At 44.3% G+C, this 20808-nt stretch overlaps 1 long non-coding RNA gene across 5 annotated transcripts in view; it reads right to left on the bottom strand.

Moving 5' to 3' along the window:
* LOC148220048 (uncharacterized) overlaps positions 1–20034 on the bottom strand; it is a 62955-nt gene extending 42921 nt beyond the window's left edge. For 2 of the 5 annotated variants that reach the window (XR_015798823.1, XR_015798824.1), the window contains exons 1-3: positions 19708–20034; positions 17859–18371; positions 16257–16392 (exon numbers count right to left, since the gene is read on the bottom strand). This is a non-coding gene — a long non-coding RNA (uncharacterized LOC148220048). Of the gene's footprint in view, positions 1–7445; positions 8168–16256; positions 16393–17858; positions 18372–19707 lie in introns of those variants that run through there. The other 3 variants (XR_015798821.1, XR_015798825.1, XR_015798822.1) reach the window with 3 other exon arrangements.
* Positions 20035–20808: the final 774 nt, after the last annotated feature.

Genomic DNA, 20808 nt, shown 5'->3' with positions numbered 1-20808 from the left:
GGCTATCCAGCCAGTTCTTAATCCAGCGAACTCTGCTCCTATCCAAGCCATGGGCTGACAGCTTTTCCAGGAGTATGCTGCGGGAGACAGTGTCAAAGGCCTTGCTGAAGTCCAAATAGACAACATCCACAGCCTTTCCCACATCCACCAGGTGGATCATCTGGTCATAAAAGGAGATCAGGTTGATTAAACACGACCTATCCACCTAAACCCATGCTGACTGGGTCTGATACCCTGGCCATCCTGTAAGTGATGTGTGATGACACTCAAAATAAACTGTTCCATTACCTTACCAGGTACCAAGGTCAGACTAACTGACCTATAATTTCCAGGATCCTCCTTCCTACCCTTTTTGTGAATAGGCGTCACATTGGCCAGCTTCCAGTCATCTGGAACCTCACCAGTGAGCCACGACTGTTGGTAAATGATGGAGAGTGGCTTCACAAGCTCATCTGCCAGCTCCCTCATCACCCTGGGATGGATCTCATCTGGTCCCAGAGATTTATGAACATCCAAGCAGCTCAGCAGTTCTCTGACTGCCTCCTCCTGGATAACAGGGTGACCATTCTGCTCCCTGACACCATCTACCAACCCAGGAGGACAGTTGTCCTGAGGAAAAGCCGTCTTTCTGCTAAAGACCAAGGCAAAGAAGGTGATAAACATTTCTGCCTTCTCCCTATTTACAGTCACTAAATTCCCTCCTGCATCAGTAAGAACCGAGGTTGGTCTTATCTTTCCTTTTGCCGTTAATATAGTTGTAAAAATATTTTTTATTTTCCTTCACAAAAGTTGCCAAATTAAGTTCTAACTGAGATTTGGCCTCTCAAATTTTTTTCCTACATGCCCTAGCAACTCCCTTAAATATTTCCTGAGAGACCTGACCCTCCTTCCAGAGATGATACATCCTCTCTTTATTTCTAAATTCCTTCAAAACCTCCTTGCCCATCCAGACTGGACCTTTGTCTCATTGGCTCATCTTTAGGCACACAGGGACAGTCCCTTCCTGTGCCCTCAAGATCTCGGTTTTGAAGCATGCTCACCTTTCCTGGAGTCCTTTGTTTTTAATGGCTGCTCCCCAAAGACCTCTCCAAGTAAGTCTCCTAAATAGGCCAAAGTCTTTCTTCCAGAAGTCTAGAGTGAATGTTTTATTGATGCTCCCCCTTTTTTCACCAAATCTCAAGAACTATAATTTTATGATCACTGTGCTCCAAATGGCCTCCAACCACCACATCTCCCACCAGCCCATCTCTATTTGTAAACAACAGGTCTAGCATAATCCCTCTCCTCAACGGCTCACTCACCATCTCTGACAACAAGTTGTCCTCCATACACTCTAAGAACCTCTTGGACTTGTTGGCGGTTCGATTTTCTTCTCCTTGTTACCTGTGGAATTTTTCCCATTGACTTGCTAAGAAGCACTGAATGGCGAAGTACTTGAGACAGGGGAGGGGGAACTCCTCTGTTTTTTTCGGAGTTTTTCTCTCGGATGGACAGACACATAGGAAGGGGGCTGGAGCAGTTGCAGATCTTTTTGCTCTCACTCTTTGGCATTGTAGGATGGCAAGGCTGTCGCTTACTTTGGGGAGAATTCACCAGCACCTGAGGGACCTATCACCATCTGCTCATGTAGCCCTGGAATCCTGAACTTCGCCTCTCCCTGCCCTGCTCAGAGCCGGGCCACGGCTGGCCCACCACCGCTGTTTCTTCAGTATTGCTCTGGGTTTCTCCACATGGTAGCCCTCACCCCCCTGCCTTCCTGGGATGTTCTGCAGCTACCGCCATCAGTCAGGGTGTTGGTAGCAGTCCCATTAAATGGTGGCTGCAGTCCTACTGCAGTGACAGATGTGGTTCAGTTGAAGCAGTGGACCTGTAGAAGGGTGCAGTTTTCCTCCGAAGGTCCAGTGATGATGTGGAAAAGTCAGGTTTTCCTCTGGAATCCAGTGGAAAAAAGGCTGCTTTGGTGTTCCAAATCTCAGTTTTTATCTAGATAGGAAAGGCTTGGCTCCTCCCCCTGGCTGGAGCATCTCCCAATGGGATGATGTAATCTTATCAGTCGTTCAGTAGAACTCAATGGCCCATTAACAGCCGATATCTTCCTGGAGGAAGGATGGGTTGTGGAATAGATAAAGATGACTGCCCCACCTGGTTTTAACAGTTGGCCCATTAGCAGAGAATATCTCCCACAGAGATAAGGATCACTGCCCCACCTGGTTTCAACAGATAGTGATATAATACATACTTTTGGTCACATTCTGTATTGCAACCTAAGACAGTGATTCATCAGTTTCTCTATTTGCTAAATTTTCTTAGGAAGACTTTATTGAAATTTTGCAAAGAGGGGAGAATTTAAGATAATTTAGGAGGGTATACTGTATTACATTTTAAAAATACCTTCTCCTACATTCCTGCGAATAAGAAAGGCCAAGAACTCTTTGCTTGTAAGTAGAAGAAACCTGAAACAGGGAGAAAGAGCCAGTTGACCTGGACTATCCTACATGAGGGTTTAAAAAACAGCCCAACTATATTCAGAAATCAGCTGGGAAAGGAAGTGGAGAACTGGAGAAGGCAGCAACTAAGAATTGCTGCATTTGACCAACAGACAAGAATTGCTGTATCTAACAGTTGCATCCAACTCACTTAAGTTTGTTCTGTGAACAGCAATGGCATGTACCTCATGCCATGTTACTGGAACAGAATAATGGTTTTTTGAAAACCTTTGGTGTCAATCCTGGTATATTTCTGTTCTTGACACAAGCTGGTAAATATATCTGACTGTTTTCAGACCATCAAAGAAGTGTATTCTAGCAGACCAGACCCGAAGGACATGCCTCCAAAAATCCCGAATTGGGAGCGGTATACAGATAAGAGCAGCTTCATGCAAGATGGCAACAGGATGAAAAGTTATGCAGCGACAACCACGGACAAGGTAATCAAGGAAAAGGCCTTGCCAAAAGATGTATTATCACAGAGAGCTGAACTGATTGCATCAACAAAAGAACTAGAACTGAGTGAAGGAAAGAAGGCAAAAATACGGACTAATTCTGAATATACATTGAGTGTTGTGTATGTCAGTGGAGTCATCTGGAAGGAAGGAGGACTGACAGCTGTTCAAGGTAATGGAATCAAACACACTGAACAGATCCATGCACTGCTATGGAGTATTTGGAAATCTAGAGAAGTAGCTTTTATGCATTGCAAAGCTCATCAAAATGGAAAAACAACTCCTGAATAAGGGAATCATTTTGATGATGAAATGGTAAAAGACACTGCAAGAAAAGGCATCTAAACAGTAGTGCCACAGGGAGGGATTGATCTGTCAATGTTTACCATAAAGTATGATCAGAGAGACCACCAGTTAATTGAGTTCCTTAAGGCTGAAATTAAAGAAAATGTATGGGCTACTACACCAGTAGGACAGGTGGTAGTCTCACCTCATCAAGAACATGAAAACACCCATAGGGGAAACAGAGAACCTTTTGAAACATCTGACAAAGGTAGCAATAAGAAGGGGAATGACTGATATTGTACAGTCTATAACAAACCAATGTGAAATCTGCTGTAGAAAAAACCCCAACACGAGCAAAAGAGTTGTATTAGGAATAACAAAGGCAGATTATCTCCCTGGGGATTATTGACAAATAGATTTTGCTGGTTACCAAACAAAGAAGGATACAGGTACATATTAGTTGACACCTTCAGTGGATGATCTGAAGCTTACCCCTGTTGCATTAACACAGCAAATGAGGTGGTAAAATTTTTGCTCAATCATGTAATTCCAAGGTTTGGGGTTCCTATGGGGATGTCATCAGATAGGGGACCACACTTCTTTGCAACGGTAGTGGAGGAAGTTAGTAGAATTTTGGAAATTGTCTGGGATCCGCAAATTCCCTACATACTCCAAGAAAGTGGAAAGTCTGAACATATGAATGGAACCCTCAAAACTCAGATGAGTAAAATTTTTCAAGAAAAATTCATTACATGGGTTCAGGCCTTACGTATATGATGCCTTAGGATTTTTGCTTTTATATTTTTCATACATTTGTAATCCTGCAATTATTTCTGTATGACTCTAAACTCCATATAGAGTGTTAGCTACTGTTCTCCCATTTTGGTCAGACAAAACAATTCCTCTCTAGGAACACCTTACTATGTGTGCTGGTTTTGCACATATGACATTTAGTGAGGAAGGAAGGAGACATCCATTGAAATATTTTTTTTAAAAAAAGCTGCAGAAAGCTTCCTTTATGTCTGACAAAACCGATTCAGTGATTAGTTTTAAGAACTGACACCCTGTTAAACCACTGAGAAGGCTGAAACATGCCTCTGTGAATATGCATTTTAAAACGAACAATGCCCGGGAAGCTCTCTTTCTTACTTCCACCTGAATAAGAGGTAACAAGGCTGGCCAGGCAGGAGGGCCAGCCTAAACCCCGGCGGCCTGCGGCCTAGGGGAAGAGGGGGGGGGGGGGGGGGGGGGGGGCAAGCTAGGCCTTGCCTCTGCTGCAGCACAGGTCGGGCCGGGTTTCTTCCCCCCCCCGGCACGGTCAGGGGGCCCATGGCTTGGCTGAACATCTAGCCAACATTAAAACCCTGCCCTGCAGCGGGCCAAGGCCGGCATGGGGCCCCGGGAGCAACTCCAGGCTGGACCTGCCCACCATGGCCCCTGCAGCCTGGCCAGGGAAGCCGAGTCAGGTCCCCCTGGAATGGAATGCAGCCAGAACAACCACCACTGCTTTCTGGCAAGGCTTTTGCTATCCTAGCCCAACCCCAAGGTGGCTGCCAGAAGACTATCATATATAGCTCTGGGCTGCCATCTGAAAGAGATCACATGACCATCTGCAGGCCCGGGCAAGACATTAACTCTTTCATTGCCCAGATGAGACTTGCAGACACTTTGTTCTCTCTCTTGAGTGAAAGAAAAGTACAGAGATGAAGATACGCACAGAAAACAGCATAGAGACATCGAAGTCAGACAAGAAGGAGGAGTCAGGTCCCAGATGAAGGAAGGAAGAGAGTCTGGACTGAAATTTCTCTTTTAAGATATGGAGAAGATAAATCATATATTCTTTTCCCCCTGTAACTCATAGGAATGCATATGGGGTGGTGGAGTGTTCAAACTGAAACCATGAGCAAAGGCATTTGTGTTGAAGTAAGCAAATGTTGAAGTCTCTGTGATCCCATGAGAAGTTTGAACAGAGAGAGATGAAGATCCCTGTTGCTCCCCCCACAGGGAAGAAGAAGAAAGACCTCTGTTTTTAAAAGATGATGAGAGCCTTTGCTTGAACTGCTAATCCTTAAACTTATATGCTCCATAGGTTGACATGGCCCATAAATTCAGCTGTGGGAAGGCTGAAAGCAATAGGAGGGATTTCACGATTGCAGATTTCCTGGGCGGTTGCTATTTGTGGAAATTGAAACCATGAGAGAACTGTCTCTTGTGGAGAAGTGTCCATAGGCTGAAGAGAGAGTGTCCTCTCCCTAAGTAAATTGGATAAAGACTATTTTAGAGATGGTAAACTGACTGATTTCTGTACATTGTCATTGTGAAAGAAAATAGGTTTAAGAGAAGTGTTCTGAAAGTTTTATTCTGATTCTTAATATTTTTGTTTTAGTTTCTGTTAATAAAGTTTTCTGTATACCCTTCAAGGTTTGAGCCTGCTTTGCTCGTCTCCTACTCCTATCTCACAGCAGAAAAATGAGTAAATAATTCTAGTGGGTGTACTAGTGATTTGGCCAGCACTAAACCCACCACACTATGTCAGGCCCCAAGAAATGTAAACAAAAGTGAGTTGGAGGGAGAGCAAACTTGGGGTAAATAACTTCATTACCTAAAGCTGTAATTGGAATATTAACACCCAATATGCAAATGGACCAAACTTATAAAAGTATTAAAACCTGTGACCCATTGTCCATTTTTGGGTGTAGTCCCTGGGGGGGGTGTCGATGTCTGCTATAGGGAGTGGCAAAGAAATTACAGTGGCATGGCTTCCTCTCAGAGAGAAGAAGGAGCAATTTATTGTAGAAGTACACACATTTTAGAGACTACTTCGCTGAACCAAGAATAGGGTCAGCTTATTGGTCCAAGGAAGGCAACACCTCTTGTAAACATGCTTTTACCAAAACATTGTCTCACATGCACACATCCCATCAACAACACCAGGTGCAACTTTTGTTATTAATTATTTCCTTTCTGTGTTCCTTCAAGTGCCTGGGAAAACTGCTGCTTTCCCAGGCTCCAGTATCCACAAGTCCTCCTTCTTTATTAAAAAAAAAAAAAAAAAGAGAGAAGTGTTTGTACTTCCTTGCAGGACCCCTCGCAAGGGAGAACAAACACAGCTCAAGAGACCTGAGGATACCTCAAGTACTTAGGAAATTTTCACACCTGTTGCTCTTCCCTGCAAGAAATTGCAGAATACTATTTCTAATACAATAGTGAAATCTGTTACTGTCTTTTATAGAATAACAATGTCTCACTATTTCTAATACATTAATAAAATCTATCTAAAAATCTATCTAAAAATCTCTCACAAATTTCAAAACAGTTCAGACATGAGCAGGTGAATATTCACCTCTACTTGTAGAGGGACCATCTGGTTGGTGATAAGCATTTGAAGGTTGTGCACCAGCCACATTCTGTTTCTGGTGTCACAGGTCAGGGTGGACACAACTTGCAGGTAGCCAGCATACCCCAGTATTCGTTGAGATGCAAGCATATCTGCAACCCCAAACGATAAGTTCATGCAGCCCCTCCCACTTGTTTTTGGTTAGGTCACGTATAAAGACCTTCGCTCCAGGCAGGCGTGTCCCGTCTGAAGCCTGCAATGAGGTAAAGTGATTCACGATAACAGGATTCAGTCTTGTGGCACTGTAAGGTGATTGATGGTGTACAAAGCTTTTTCCAATCGACTGTGTGGTGTTTCCCCAGTCATTCGCCTTTTCTGTTTGTCCAAAACATGCTTTAGAGTACCGTGAGCGCGTTTGACAATGATTTGACTTGTTGGAGAATGTGGCGTGCCAAATTTATGCGAGACTCCCTAGATCTGCAAAAATCGCCTCGTCTTCTGTGAGATGTAAGCAGGGCCATTGCCAGTTTTCACAGCAGAAGGTATGCCCAGAATTGCAAAATCCATCCTCCAATGGGCAATCACACCTTTTTCCCCAATATGAGCAGATGCCCATATGGCAGAAGAAAAGGTGCCAATAGACATGTGCACATACCTAAATTTGCCAAATTCAGTGATGTGAGTAACATCTGGTTGCCAAAGCTGCAGGGCCTTTAGACCTCCAGGGTCCACCCCTGTGGAGGGACCAGAAAACATTCATAAAGAAGAAAGTCCCTCTGTATCCCCAGAACAGGCCCCTTGGAAAAACATAGCTTAAAGATAAGAAATGGCTTGTTAAATGACGAATACAAAAAGGAATCCAGCTCCCCCCCCCCCCCCACCCCCCCCTGCCTTGGTAGACCCTCTTATCTAGCTCTAATATTAGTGGTTCATTTTCTTTTAGTATCTATAGGCTAGCTTTGAATGTAAAATCCCTCGGGGGTTGGTTAGAATGTAGAATTCCCTTGGTAATTGGTGTGAAATGTAAAACCCTCAAAAGATATAAAAACCCCTGTAAAACCCTAATCGTTGAATATGCTAGATTGGATGCCTTCATAGAATAAACTATGGATTTCTGCTTTTCTAAATATACTGATCTCTTTACCCTTCTGGTTTAAGAGCCAAATTCTATCTGGGCAAAGCTTGAGAACCTGCTCTGTCGCTGAGGACTGCTGAAGCAGTCTCACGGACCCACAGGGAACCCCCCAAAATCCCGCCAGTGACACACCCCCACTGGCAAAGTGCTGCAAGCCCACAACAGTCAACCCAAGATTTGACAATGTCAGGAGCCTCAGTTGCAGTTAAATGAAATAGCTTTTGCAGAGTACGTGCATTCTGATGGAAAAGATCATGCGATGCTCGGGCTTGTGCAATCTTGTCAGGATGAGGTGCTACTCACGCAGGGTTAGCCAACCTATCAGCCCTGGCATTTCCTTTCGTTTGAAAACCTGGTAAGTTCGTGCAACTCCATATGTGCAGAATATAATACAGATGAACTCGGGCTTGAATTGTGCACCACAAGGCCTCCAGCACCCGAAGCGAGCAATCCAAACACTGAGTTATGTCTGCAACAGAAACAATCAGTGACCAAACTCAAGGGTACCTGAGAAAACCCTTGGAATGCCATGGTGACAGCCTTCAACCCAAGTATTTGAGCAGAGTCTGTCCCATGGCCTTCCAACACTTGCCAGCCAGACTCATCCTCTCAGGTAACAATGGCTTCCCCTGTCTTGCCTGACCCGTCAGTGAAGACAGTGTGGCCTTGCACTGGCACCCAACTATTTTTAGGTCCAAACAACAGCTTGATTGTTTTTGCCATTTGCAATAGCTTATGGCTGGGCAGATGATAAGCAATCTGTCCTTTAAATTCTGGCAGCGCACTATGCAAGGGAACACTATTAACAAAGCTCCCTACAAAGAATTCCCGCTCTACAGGAAGAATAATTTTTGCCGGATCTGCTGCCATCAATTGCAAGCATCATTGATGGTATTTGATTATCAGTCAAGTAAACAATTCAAACACTGTAGTTGCCATCTCCTTTAACAGATGTGGCAAAAAGACCCATTCTAAAATGTGCAAGGGATCAGACCATTTATCATTCCACTGGCCAATGATACCTGTAGGATGTAAATCTGGACTGGTGATAAAGGTCAGTCTCCAAGGTGAATCCAGCCGAGAGTCCCCTTTCAAAATGTTGAAAAGCGGGGACAGCCGTGCTGCATAAGTTTAAGAGACACAGTATATGCAATAAACACAATAAACACTAGCAACTGCAAAATAAAAGGATTTTTCTGGAACATAGAAAAGCAGACTCATCAGCCTTTCGCTGCTGTGGCTTCTGCTCAAACTTGCCCCTATTTTTCCCCTGTTTCTGTTGCCCTGTGTTAGAGACAGCTTTAAACATGGGAAAGACTCAAGCCTCCCCTTTCATCTGGATGTCTGGAAAACTGCTGCTTTCCCAGGCTCCAGTATCCACAGGGGGACTTTGTCTGTCCTAAATGTACCTGAAGGCCCTTCAACAAATTCTCTTAATTTTGTCTGGCCTCTGTTTTTAGGTAAGCCCATCAAGGCATCATATAGCCTTATGGAGTATCCGCATACAACCAAGGTGGAGAGAAAATATAAGTCCTTATGAAATATTGTGTGGCAGGCCATATCAAGTTTCACATATTACAGGAGAAATCCATATGAAGGGGAAAATTGACTTACAGAGGTATTTAATAACTTTAAGTTTGCACTTTTCAGAAGCTACAGAGATTTGTTGTGTTATCCAGACCAATAAGATTGGTCACACCTGCTCATCCATTCCAGCCTGGAGACTGAGTCTATGTTAAATGGTAGGATCCCTTGCAAGCTAAATAAAAAGAACCATTCCAAGTCCTGCTGACTACCCTCACCACAGTCAAGGTTGCTGGCAAGGGACCCTGAACTCAGTACTCCAGAGTTAAAACGCTTCTGCTCCTGAAACCACTGGGAAAACAGTGACTGATATGAATCAGGATCATGTGGTTTTAATTGTTCTTTTTGTGTCTGTTATCTGCATAATTGGTAACCATGGCTCACATTTGGTCCCAAAATTTGCATGTGACTTTAGTCCAAAATGTATCCAAAGCTCTTAACAAGAACAAGAGCTACACAACTACTAGATTGGGCCTGTGCCTTTGGGGCTCTAATTCCAAACATAACAATATTTGATCATATTGAGGATCCAAGTGGAAGGATGAGGTGGATGAAAGGATCCATTAGTTCCCTTGTTAAGTGTCCCACAGGTTTCCATAGTGTAATCAGAGCTCTCATTCCCTCTTTGGGAGTATTTTAACTGGAGAGAGCAATTGTTAACATATCAGTCATCATTGAACATATTGAAAAGCAAACTTCACATGCAATTTTGGCCTTACAAGAAGTCCATGATTTGTCTGGAATAGTTTTACAAAACTGAATGGCTCTCAATTTCCTACTAGCAGCAAAATCATTAACAGTAGTTGGTTTTTTTTATGTAGATCAGAGTGAAAGAATTAATGAGGATTTGGTTGAAATTTGAAAACAAACTCAAATTCTACATCAGGTAGCTTTCAAAAAAAGGCTCACTGAACTTCAGATTTACCTTCCATACATTCACTTCATGGTTACCAAACTTGGCCTGGATAAAGGAACTGGTCATATTATTTATATCTGTAGTTAGTTTTTGCATAATAGCTTGCTGTATCATGCGATGCTGTGAGTAAATGCAAAAAAGTAGAAACTAGACAAGGTAGAGTCTTGTCAAGTCTCTAAAGGGGGAAATGATGCCAAAATGATTTTTGCTTTTATATATCCTTCATATATATTTATAGCTCTGTAGACTATTATTGTATAGTTATATAGTTCCTAGCTAACTCCAGTATTTTTCCTACTCTGTTAGACAGAAAGACAAAACACATTCCTAAATGCTCGTGTCCTATCTTGCTGCTTCTGGGAACCAAGGCCGAAAACCAGCTTCTCGAGACACTTTCTCATAAACAAAGTTTAGTTAGTATCTAAAGGGGAAATCCCAGAAAAGGGTTGAACCAAGGAGGGGGGAGGGGGAAAACTTCATCACCTGTGTTTCTAATTGGGGATTCTTGTCAATTATGTTAATTTGCTAAACTTATAAAACTGTATTCGCCCTATATGATGATGGCATTTTTCCATATCTGCCCCACAGGCCTTCAATTAAAGACCAGGTTTTATATTATTTCCTATATTATCTTGAAAGTGTGTTGTTTTATTTCTAGATCCTTAAGACATCAAATCCACCTAGCATTTTACAGATTAAAAAACTAATTGCATCCCCTGAAGAATGGGGTGGAAACACATGGGGTTATCCCTGTGATAATGAACTAGGGGAAATTTATTCTTTAATAAAGAAAGGGCAGTCACAGCAAGGAGGCAGCAGTAGCAGTAGAGGTGACTGAGGTAAGTCCAGGGGTGAGTGTTAGATCAAGCTGTACAGGGAGGTTCCTGAGCTCAGGGACTCCTGATCAGCAGCCCAGAGCCATCAGGACCCAGAAGTTCTCGTGAGCCAATCAGGAGAGGAGAGAAATTTAAATGGCTCTAGGGAGTGAGTGACTAGGGTGGTCAAACAGGATGTAGTGTAGCAGTTTATGTGGGCAGGGCATGCAGATGATGCTGCAATCTGCAAGTAGGTCCACAGCTCAGGTAGGTACTAAGTGCTTTACGTCTCTGTCATAATAGTGGGCACTCAGAGCCAAAACCAGTGTATCTACTGAGACAGCCCCTGAGAAGTCTGATGCTTCCACCCAGACAGAACTGGCAAGGAAAGAGACATCAGTACAGGTGATAGGTTGCTATGGATGCCCAGACACTTCTGGAGAAAAGGCTGGTACCTGCACAAAGTCTGCACAGATTGATGACATGTTGTGGCAGGTGACCAAATTACAAGAGACAGTTAATAGTCTGTGCACTATTAGAGGGGCTGAAACAGATAGATATGTGGCTTTGGAACCATCCACCTACAATGGATACCACTGAGCGTGAGACATCTTGGACCCTGGTGGCCCAAAAAGACAAGGCTCCAATTCAATGTTTCTTGGATGCCTCTCAAGATGACAATCATAAGACTAACCACATCAAGGATGTGTATGGCTATGGTGAAGTTTTTTACACCCCTTCTAAGGAACCTGCATGCTTGATTACCTCTCTGAAGTGCCCATACACAAACACTTGCAGCATGGGGAATAAATGAGTACTAGAAATCTATCTATGGTCGCAGGGCTATGATCTCATTGCAATTACAGAGACATAGTGGGATAGCTCACATGACTGGAATGTTGTCATAGATAGCTATGTGCTTTTTAGAAAGGACAGGTCAGCAAGGTGAGGTGGTGGAGTTGCGCCTTATGTGAGAGAGCAACTGGAATGTATCAAGCTCTACCCAGGGACAGACAAATGAGTTGAGAGCTTATGGGTAAGAATTAAGGGACAGGCTAACATGGGTGACACTTGTGGGTGTTTACTACAGGCCACCTGATCAGGAAGAGGAAGTTGATGTGTATTTCTATGGGCAGCTGGAAATAGCTTTGTGGTCACAGACCCTGATTCCCCTAGGGGACTTCAGCTACCCTGATATTTGTTGGAGAGACAACACGGCCCAGCACACACAATCCAGGAAGTCCCTGTAGATCATTGATAACTTTTTGATGCAAGTGGTGGAAGAGCTAATGAGGAAAGGTGTGTTACTGGATCTTGTACTAACAAATCAGGATGGACTGGTTGAAGATGTGAAGGCTGGGGGCAGCCTTGGCTGTACTGACCATGAGATGGAATTCAGGATCCTGAATGAAGCAAAGCAGTAAGGAGGACTAGAACCCTTAACTTCCAGAGTGATAACTTTGGCCTCTTCAAAGACCTACTTAGAGAAATCCCATGGGTTAGGACTCTAGAAGAGAAGAGGGTCCAAGAGAGCTGGTCAATATTCAAGCATCACTTCCTCCAAACTCAAGACCAGTGTATCCCTATGGTCAAGAAATCAGGCAAAGGGGACAGGACACCTGCATGGATGAGCAGGTATTGCATATAGGTAAAGCCTTATAAAATAAGAGCCTTGTTACCCTTGTAAAATCATGGCTCAGGCCTGCTACTTCAGCTAAGTACAGCTAACAGCTGGCCTGACAATTATCCTTGAGAATCAGCCTGCACATCAGTCTGTCCCATGGGAACCAACTTGTACCTGTGAGAAGGACTTATACCCATGTGAAACATCTTCTACCCAGGAAACAAGAATGTAAGCATCTTTAGAGAAGAAAGTCTTTGGTGAGCATGTACTCTAGCAACTACTAACCAATGAACTGGGTAGCAACAAGTTACTAACCAATTAGAATGAAACACAATACTTTTAGAAAACCATATAAATATGAGCTGTGAAGAATAAAGATTGGCTATTGCTGCATGAAGAAAAAGGTGTCTTGTCCATCTCTACTGCGATAAGCAGGGAGCTCCTAGTAAATCTCAAACAGAAGAAAGAAATTTATGGGATGTGGGAAAAGGGACAGGACACAGAGAAAGACTATAGGAACATCATCAGGGTATGCAGGGATGTGACAAGGAAAGCCAAGGCCTACTTGGAATTCAGTCTGGGAAGGAATATCAAGGACAAGAAGGGCTTCTACAAGTACATCATCAGCAAAAGGAATATTAGGGAAAATGTGGGCCTGCTGCTGAATGAGATGGGTGTCCTGGTAACAGAAGACACAGAAGGCAGAATTACTGAATGTCTTTTTTGCCTCCGTCTTTACTGCTGAGGTCAGCCCCCAGGAATCCCAGACCTCAGAGGTAAGAGAAGAAGGCTGGAGAAAGGAAGACTTCCCCTTGGTTGTAGAGGGTTGAGTTAGAGATTGGCTAGACAGACTTAACACCCATAAATCCTGATGGGATGCATCCACAGGGGATGAGGGAGCTGGCAGATGTTGTTAAACCACTCTCCATCATCTTTTAAAAATCATGAAGAACAGGAGAGGTGCCTGATGACTGTAGAAAAGCCAATGTTAATCCCGTTTTCCAAAAGGGCAAGGAGATGATGCCTTGGGTTTTAGCTTTTATATTTTTCAGAATCTCTGCTGCTTGGTGTGTAACTCTGAAACTTCATATTAGGTGTTAGTAAGTTCTCTTCACAGGGTAGTTAGAAAAAACAATCCCTTTCTAGCTAGAGAATCAAGGACAACCGGGACCCAAAAAGCATAAACAATGGCAAGAGAAGGGGGCAAGCCAGGGGGCTGAGACTTCATGGCCTGGGGCTGTGGTTGGATAATTGACCCAAATATGTAAATGAACCAAAACATAAAAGTTTAGGGACTCGTGACCAGGATCCATCTTGGATTTTATTTGGGTGAAGCCCCGGCTGGACTCTTGCACTGCCCAAAGTGTATCCTTTCAATAAATACCTATTTTATCCCTTTTACCCTGTCTAGTCTCTGTTCCATGTCAGCCTTTCCAGGCGTCAGAGGATCTGGGAAACTACGAGCCAGTCAGCCTCGCCTCCATCCCTGGAAAAGTGATGGAACTGGTTATTCTGGAGGTCATCACCAAGCATGTAGAAGAAAAGAAGGTCATCAGAATTAGTCAGCATGGATTCGCCAAGGGGAAATCATGCCTGACCAATAGCCTTCTATGATGGCAGGGGAGAGTTGCCTACTTCAACTTAAGCAAGGCTTTTGACTCTCCCATAACATCCTCATAGGTAAGCTCAGAAAGTGTGGGTTAGATTAATGGACAGTGAGGTTGACTGAAAAATGGCTGAATGGCAGAGCTCAGATGGTCCTGATTGACAGAGTAGAATCCAGTTGGAAGCCTATAGTCAGTGGCGTTCCCCAGGGATCAAAACTGAGTCCAGTCTTATTCAACTTGTTTATCAACAACCTGGACAAAGGGATAGAATGCACCCTGAGCAAGTTTGCTAATGATAGGAAACTGGGGGGAGTGGCTGATACACCTGAAGGCTGAGCTGCCATTCAGTGAGACCTTGACAAGCTGGAGAATTGGGTGGAGAGAAACCTAATGAGGTTCAACAAGGACAAGTGTAGGGTCCTGCACCTGGGGAAGAATAACCCCAAGTACCAGTACAGGCTGGGTCTAACCTTCTAGAGAGCAGCTCTGCAGAGAAGGACCTGGGAGTCTTGGTGGATGACAAGTTGACCATGAGCCAGCAGTGTGACCTTGCTGTCGGGAGAGCCAATAATGTCCTGAGGTGCAGCAGGTTGAGAGGTGATCCTCCCCCTCAACTCAGCCCCAGTGAGGCCACATCTAGAGTATTGTGTTCAGTTCTGGTCTCCACAGTTCAAGAAAGACAAGGAGCTACTGGAGGGAGTCCAGTGGAGAGACACAAAGATGATTAAGGGTCTGGAGCACCTCTAAAGAGGAGAAAATGTGGGAGCTGGGCCTGTTTACTTTAGAGAAGAGAAGACAGAGGGGATCTTATCAATGCATGTAAATATCTCAAAGGCAGGTGTCAAGAGGCTAGCACCACACTCTTTTCAGTGGTGCCCAGCAACAGGACAAGGAGCAATGGCATAACCTAAAACACAAGAAATTTCACTTCAACATGAGGAAGAACTCATTCATGTTGAGGATGGCAGAGCACTGGAATGGGCTGTCCAGGGAGATTGTGGAGTCTCCCTCTCTGGAGACATTCAAAACCCACCTGGATGTGTTCCTGTGTCACCTGCTCTAGGTAACCCTGCTTTGGCAGAGGGATTGGACTAGATGAGCTCCAGAGGTCCCTTCCAGCCCTAACTATTGTGTGATTCTGTGATCTCCTTCAAATCCTCCTGAAACTACTGGACCTTGGGGTGGAACGGGAAATCATACACAAAAAAACCCCATTCAATCCAATTCAGATGACTAATTAGCAAGAGAATGATGGCCATAAAACAGGCAAGATTGAAATCCAGCAAGTGAAATCCTATCAATACATGCATAATAATGGCCCATATATTTGGATTCCAGATGGTTCTCAACAAGAATTAATAAAATTTCTAATAGATATGGAATCACAACATTCAATATTAACACAGCAGTATGCTGAGAAGCTGTATGTATGACCTGGATGGCAAAGAGTTACAATCAGTGGAGTAAATACAGTCACTGTTACCAGCCAAGCTCCTGAGTTTAATTTATGGCTCCTGGGTGAGAAGCAGAAGTCTGCTAATCTTAACCTTAAAGAAATCCAGAGACTACAATGCATGCAACATCTGCACTCCCTGATTCAAAAATTACTAATATACCACAATACCAAATTTCAGCTGCAGCACGAAATGGAGTTTCTAAAGCTATAGCTATAAGCTGATTTGGCTCCACTAACACCTGCAGTACCTAATATCACAAACCTAACAGTCACAATACAAGCACTCGAGTGCTTGGACATTGGAGGGGTGGTTTCACACTCGGCTTCTAATTTTCCTGTCTGGCCTGTGAAAAAGCCAAACAGACAGTCGTGGCATACAGTTTATTACAGGCAATTGAATGCCAGTACTGCACCTCTAAACACTCCTGTGCTAAATTTTGCAGAACTGGTAACTCAAATTCAGAGAGCACCTCACTTGTGGATGGCAACCCTAGATGTAAAAGATGTCCTTTATGACTCCGTGCTGGAAACATGATAAGGCTCAATTTGCACTTACCTGGAAGAGACTGAATTATACCTTTAACAGACACATGCAGGGATATGAACATTCACCCACAATTGCACACGCCGTACTTGCCGAACTTTTACAGTCTCGTTACCTCCAGACATGAAATTATTCAGAGAAGAGCCTCCTGAAAAGATAGGGGAAGCAACAACAGGAGTGGGACAAGCACTTAATGAAATAGAAGTTGAGATTCCACCTGAGAAATATCAAGTCCAAGCTGGTAAACAACTTGAGCCACTAAGGGATAACCTGTGAATCAACCCCTCCTAGACTTGTATTGTTTTCTTGTTCCAGGAGTGATACCTGGAATGATGCCAGCATACCCCCACTGAAGATCAAAGGACATGAGTCACCCCCTAGGTGTGACTCCCCTCAGAAGTCCCATACTTTGGTCCCCTCAGCCCCTCTGGAACTGGGCTAACTGGTTTAACCAGTTCCAAATCAGGGACCATGGATTTATGTGAGAAGGCTCTCAGAAAACAGCCAGGGAAATATGATAATCAGTTTTCCCTTAGACCCTTCTAAATTTTTGGTTACTATTTGGTTACAAATATCAGCACTTCAAACTGAAGTTAACCTTCATTGTGGCATTGTGCCAGATGAGAAAAGGATATGGTTAACTGAATCAACACTCTTTTAAACAATCAGTCTGCAGTAGGCCAATTTTTCTCTTTTCTTTTTATAGAAACCTGCCAATAGATGAGACTAAACTACATGGGACTGATGGAACTTTTAACTGCAACCATAATTGCTTGGATTATCAGTTTATTAATTTTTGTGATTTATTTGTGTTTTTATTGGGAGTGGCTTTTTGGGAGACCAAATATTAGTAGAATTTTATAGGATAGATAATTGTATGTATTGTTCCTAAGTTTATTATGTCTTATTAATAGAAAAATTGATCTGGGAAAAGTTTTTGCTTTTATCTTATGGATGTATAATTTTATCTCGACCAATTGAGAATCAAGGAATTCAGCCAAACTTAGCCTGGAAGCTGATACAAGGATTTAAGCATATTTGAAATAATATGAAACAAGGAATATGTATTAACCTTCCCAGTACTGTCTTGGAAGGGTTTACATTTATGGTGATTTGGCTAAAATTTTCAGAGATATTAACAAGTGAACAAGGTAATCTTACCAAAAGTAAAGAAAATGTTAAATGGGGAACTGTTTTGGAGACAGAGTTATCAAGGATCAGAAGCCCACTATACTCCAACTGAAAAAGAGATATTAACAGCCCTTGGGGGGGTTTGAGCTGCCTCAGAAGTTGTTGGGACAGAAGCGTGTCTCCTCTTGGCACCGCGATTGCCCATGCTACATTAGATGTTCAAAGAAAACTTCCCCTCAACACATCACACAACCAGCGCTACATGGAGTTAGTGGGTAGCAATAATTACGCAACGTGCGTGAATGAGAAAACCCAACTTCCCAAGAATCGTGGCCAGAAGCCAGAGGTTTTGCAGCATTGCCTGAGAAGGTGACTTGTGCTCAAGAGGCACCACTGTAAAGGGAGCAGAAACCATCTCTGAAAAGGCAAGATCCCAAGATAGGGCCCCATGGAAAACGATACCTTAGATAAGAAATTGCTTACTTAGAGTGACTAATACCAAGAAGCATCTCGCCTCCCTGTAGACCCCTGTTATCTTTCTGTAATTTTAGTGGTCCATTTTTCTCTTAGATAATTGGTTCCTTTTCCCCTAAAGTCTTTTCTGAAATGAAGGGAGACCGGCTCCCGTTTTAATGCCTTTATTGAGAAATCAGCTCTGGGTGGGAGCCCAAAGGGTCACGTGCACCACCGCTGCTCCCGATGTGCAGAGGAGGAGGAATTGAGCCTTGCTGTGCAGCAGAGCTGGGCCTTCTGTCCTCACAGAAGTCCCGCAGAAGACACTGGTTGGCTCGTAGTCCAGGGGTGTCATGTCAATCAGGTGCTGTTCAGGTCATGGTGACAAAGCAGGAGAGTCCTGGTTGGTGATTTCATCTTCTTCACTGTTTTTCTTACTTGGGAGTACCATTTTTGGTTTTCGATGTTATCTTGGCTCGTTGTTTTTAGGGTTTTTTTTATTACTGAGTTGTGTCCCATAGGTACTTGCGGTCTTCTCATTTGCTAGGCATCATTTTGGGAGCAGCGAAAGCGTTACCGACAGGGAGGGAAAAGGCACAATGGAAAGACAATTCCAGGGAGTGGGAATCAGAACAGAACAACAGCAACAATTAACATAAAAACGGGGTGTTTTCCACAGTTAACAGAACAAACAGGAGCTTGTTCGTAACATTTTGTAGATTGGTTAGTTATAAAATTCCATAGTTAATTGGTCCAAAATACAAAACCCTTAAAACCTATAAAAGTCCCCTTAGAACCCCACCCATTGGATTTGCTGGACAGGATCCCTTCGTAGAAGAAATAAAGACTCTATGGAATCTCCTCAGCGGCATTTCTCGATCTCTTTCTCTGATGGCTCGAAAGGTACATGCAAGCCTGATTTCACAAAAGAGCAAAAAGCCTGAATCTGGGCAAGGTTTGCAAGTGTACCTTGTTGCCGAGAACTGCCCGGAAACAGGCAGTTTTGGGGTCTAACAGAGACCCCCTCACGGACATGTGGCGCCCGAACAGAGTGTCAGACCCTTGCCTTCATCCTGCGAGGGGCATTTTGCAAATTGTACCCGCCTTCGGAAGTGGCAAAATTCGGCAGGTACACTCTTTGTTTTAAAAAGAGTTACCTTCACCAAATTGCTCCAACAATCTCAAGAATCTCTCTTGTGACTGGAGCTCGGCCAGTACCAAACAGCAGACAACATAATCACCCTTTTAATGAGTGCTCTTCTCCTTTGGGGTCACTTTTGTTTTGTTTTTTTTTCTTTTGTTTTCTCTTTTTTCTGCTCGTTTGGCACAGAGTTCGTTATGGGAAAAATCCTCACTAAAACCCATTATTCCCATAACGAAAGAGATCTATATTCCCAAATCCTACTAATCTTATCCTCTGACAACTTCACTTTTTCAAAAGGCATTTGTTCTACAACTACTCTCAAAAAATTAATAAAATGGATTTCTACTCAATTTTCTAACTTCAATAGCCAAACTATCCTTTTAGATTCTTTTTGGGACTCTGTCGGGACGAAAATTTACGAATGCCAAGCAAATGGAGATTTTTCTGTCACCTCTTTTATACCTATTTTCCAAGATATCATAAGAGCGAGACGAAAAGTTAAAAAACCTAATTCTTCTGACCCTCTATCTTCTCTCAGTTTAAACTCAGACTCCGTCTTTCCCTCCCCCCCCCTTGCACAGACAATTGCACAGACCGCGTTCCCCTCCCCCCTCACTGCCTGCACCCATCCTGTCACATCTGAGACTCCCCCTCATCCTCCCCCTGACCCCCCCGATATCACCGTCCTCTCCCCACCAGAGCCAAACACTGTCCCTCCTTTCACCATCCCCTCACCTCCGGCAGAGAATGCGCTTCCCTCAGTCCCGGTTCTGTGCTCTCCTTCCACGAATGCCTGGTACCCTGCCAACTCTCAGCCCACAGCACGGTCGCTGTCTGTCGCAAACCCCCCACATCCCATACAAACTCACCTTACTGCCATTTTCCCTGCTCCCGCACTCCCCTGCATCCAGGTACCCGCCATGGCCGTGGGGACGGTGGCCACTGGCCCCATGTCCGCCCCTCCCCACACACTGGCACCCCCGCAAACTATGTTGTCCGTTGTTCAAATGTGCTCATCCCCCTCTGACACTCACCATACTGCTCATACCCCTCCCCCTCTTCCCCCCCCCCTGTTTCGCCGGCCCCAGCCCCCCCACCCCCTCTTTCACAAGCCGTCCCAGCTCCGAGCCTCTCTCCAGTCCCTGCCTCCGCCCATAGTCCAGCTCTCCCCATCCCCCCAGCGATCGTTTCAGCCCTTCCCCCACTCCCAGCTGCTCATAAACCCGTCTGCATGGAAACCAACTTCGCTACACAGCTCCAAGGTCCCACCCCTCTCACAGCGATTTGTCTACACGCCCCCGCTGTCACTCAACCACCCGTTGCCACCACCTTTCCCCACCCAGCCCCCACAGCTCCAGCCCTCCTTTCCAATTTGCCCTCCCCCTCTCCCTCTCCAAACCCGTTTTCATAGTAACTAGTTCTATCGCCACTTCAATAAGCCTCCCGTGATTGCTTCCACCCCTCCACACCACGCGCTGTTCCCCGCAGTCCCTGCTGTAGCAGCCGCGCACCCCAACACACCCCTTTCCCCACCAACGGTCCCCAATTCCTTAAACCCCCTTCTGTCCTCCCCCCCCCGGCGCGGTCTCAGCGCCTGCTCACCCTCCACGACTCGTATCACATTACCCTAACAACACGGACAGGTATCGTATTGTAATTCAATGCTCTAGGTTTTATTTTTTATGGTTTTTCCCTAAACTCCCCTTTGTGGTTTGTCTTATTGTGTAATCCCTTCCCCTTTCCCCTCTGACCAGACCTGGTTGGCTAGAGTCCAATCCCTCCGCCTCCTGGCCGAGGTTTGAATATCCTCGCGTTTCCTGTATTCTGCCTCTTGCT

The sequence above is a fragment of the Sturnus vulgaris genome, chromosome W, assembly GCF_052056855.1.
Source record: "Sturnus vulgaris isolate bStuVul1 chromosome W, bStuVul1.hap1, whole genome shotgun sequence".
In the NCBI taxonomy this organism is placed as follows: domain Eukaryota; kingdom Metazoa; phylum Chordata; class Aves; order Passeriformes; family Sturnidae; genus Sturnus; species Sturnus vulgaris.
This window is presented reverse-complemented; position numbering and strand designations above follow the sequence as displayed.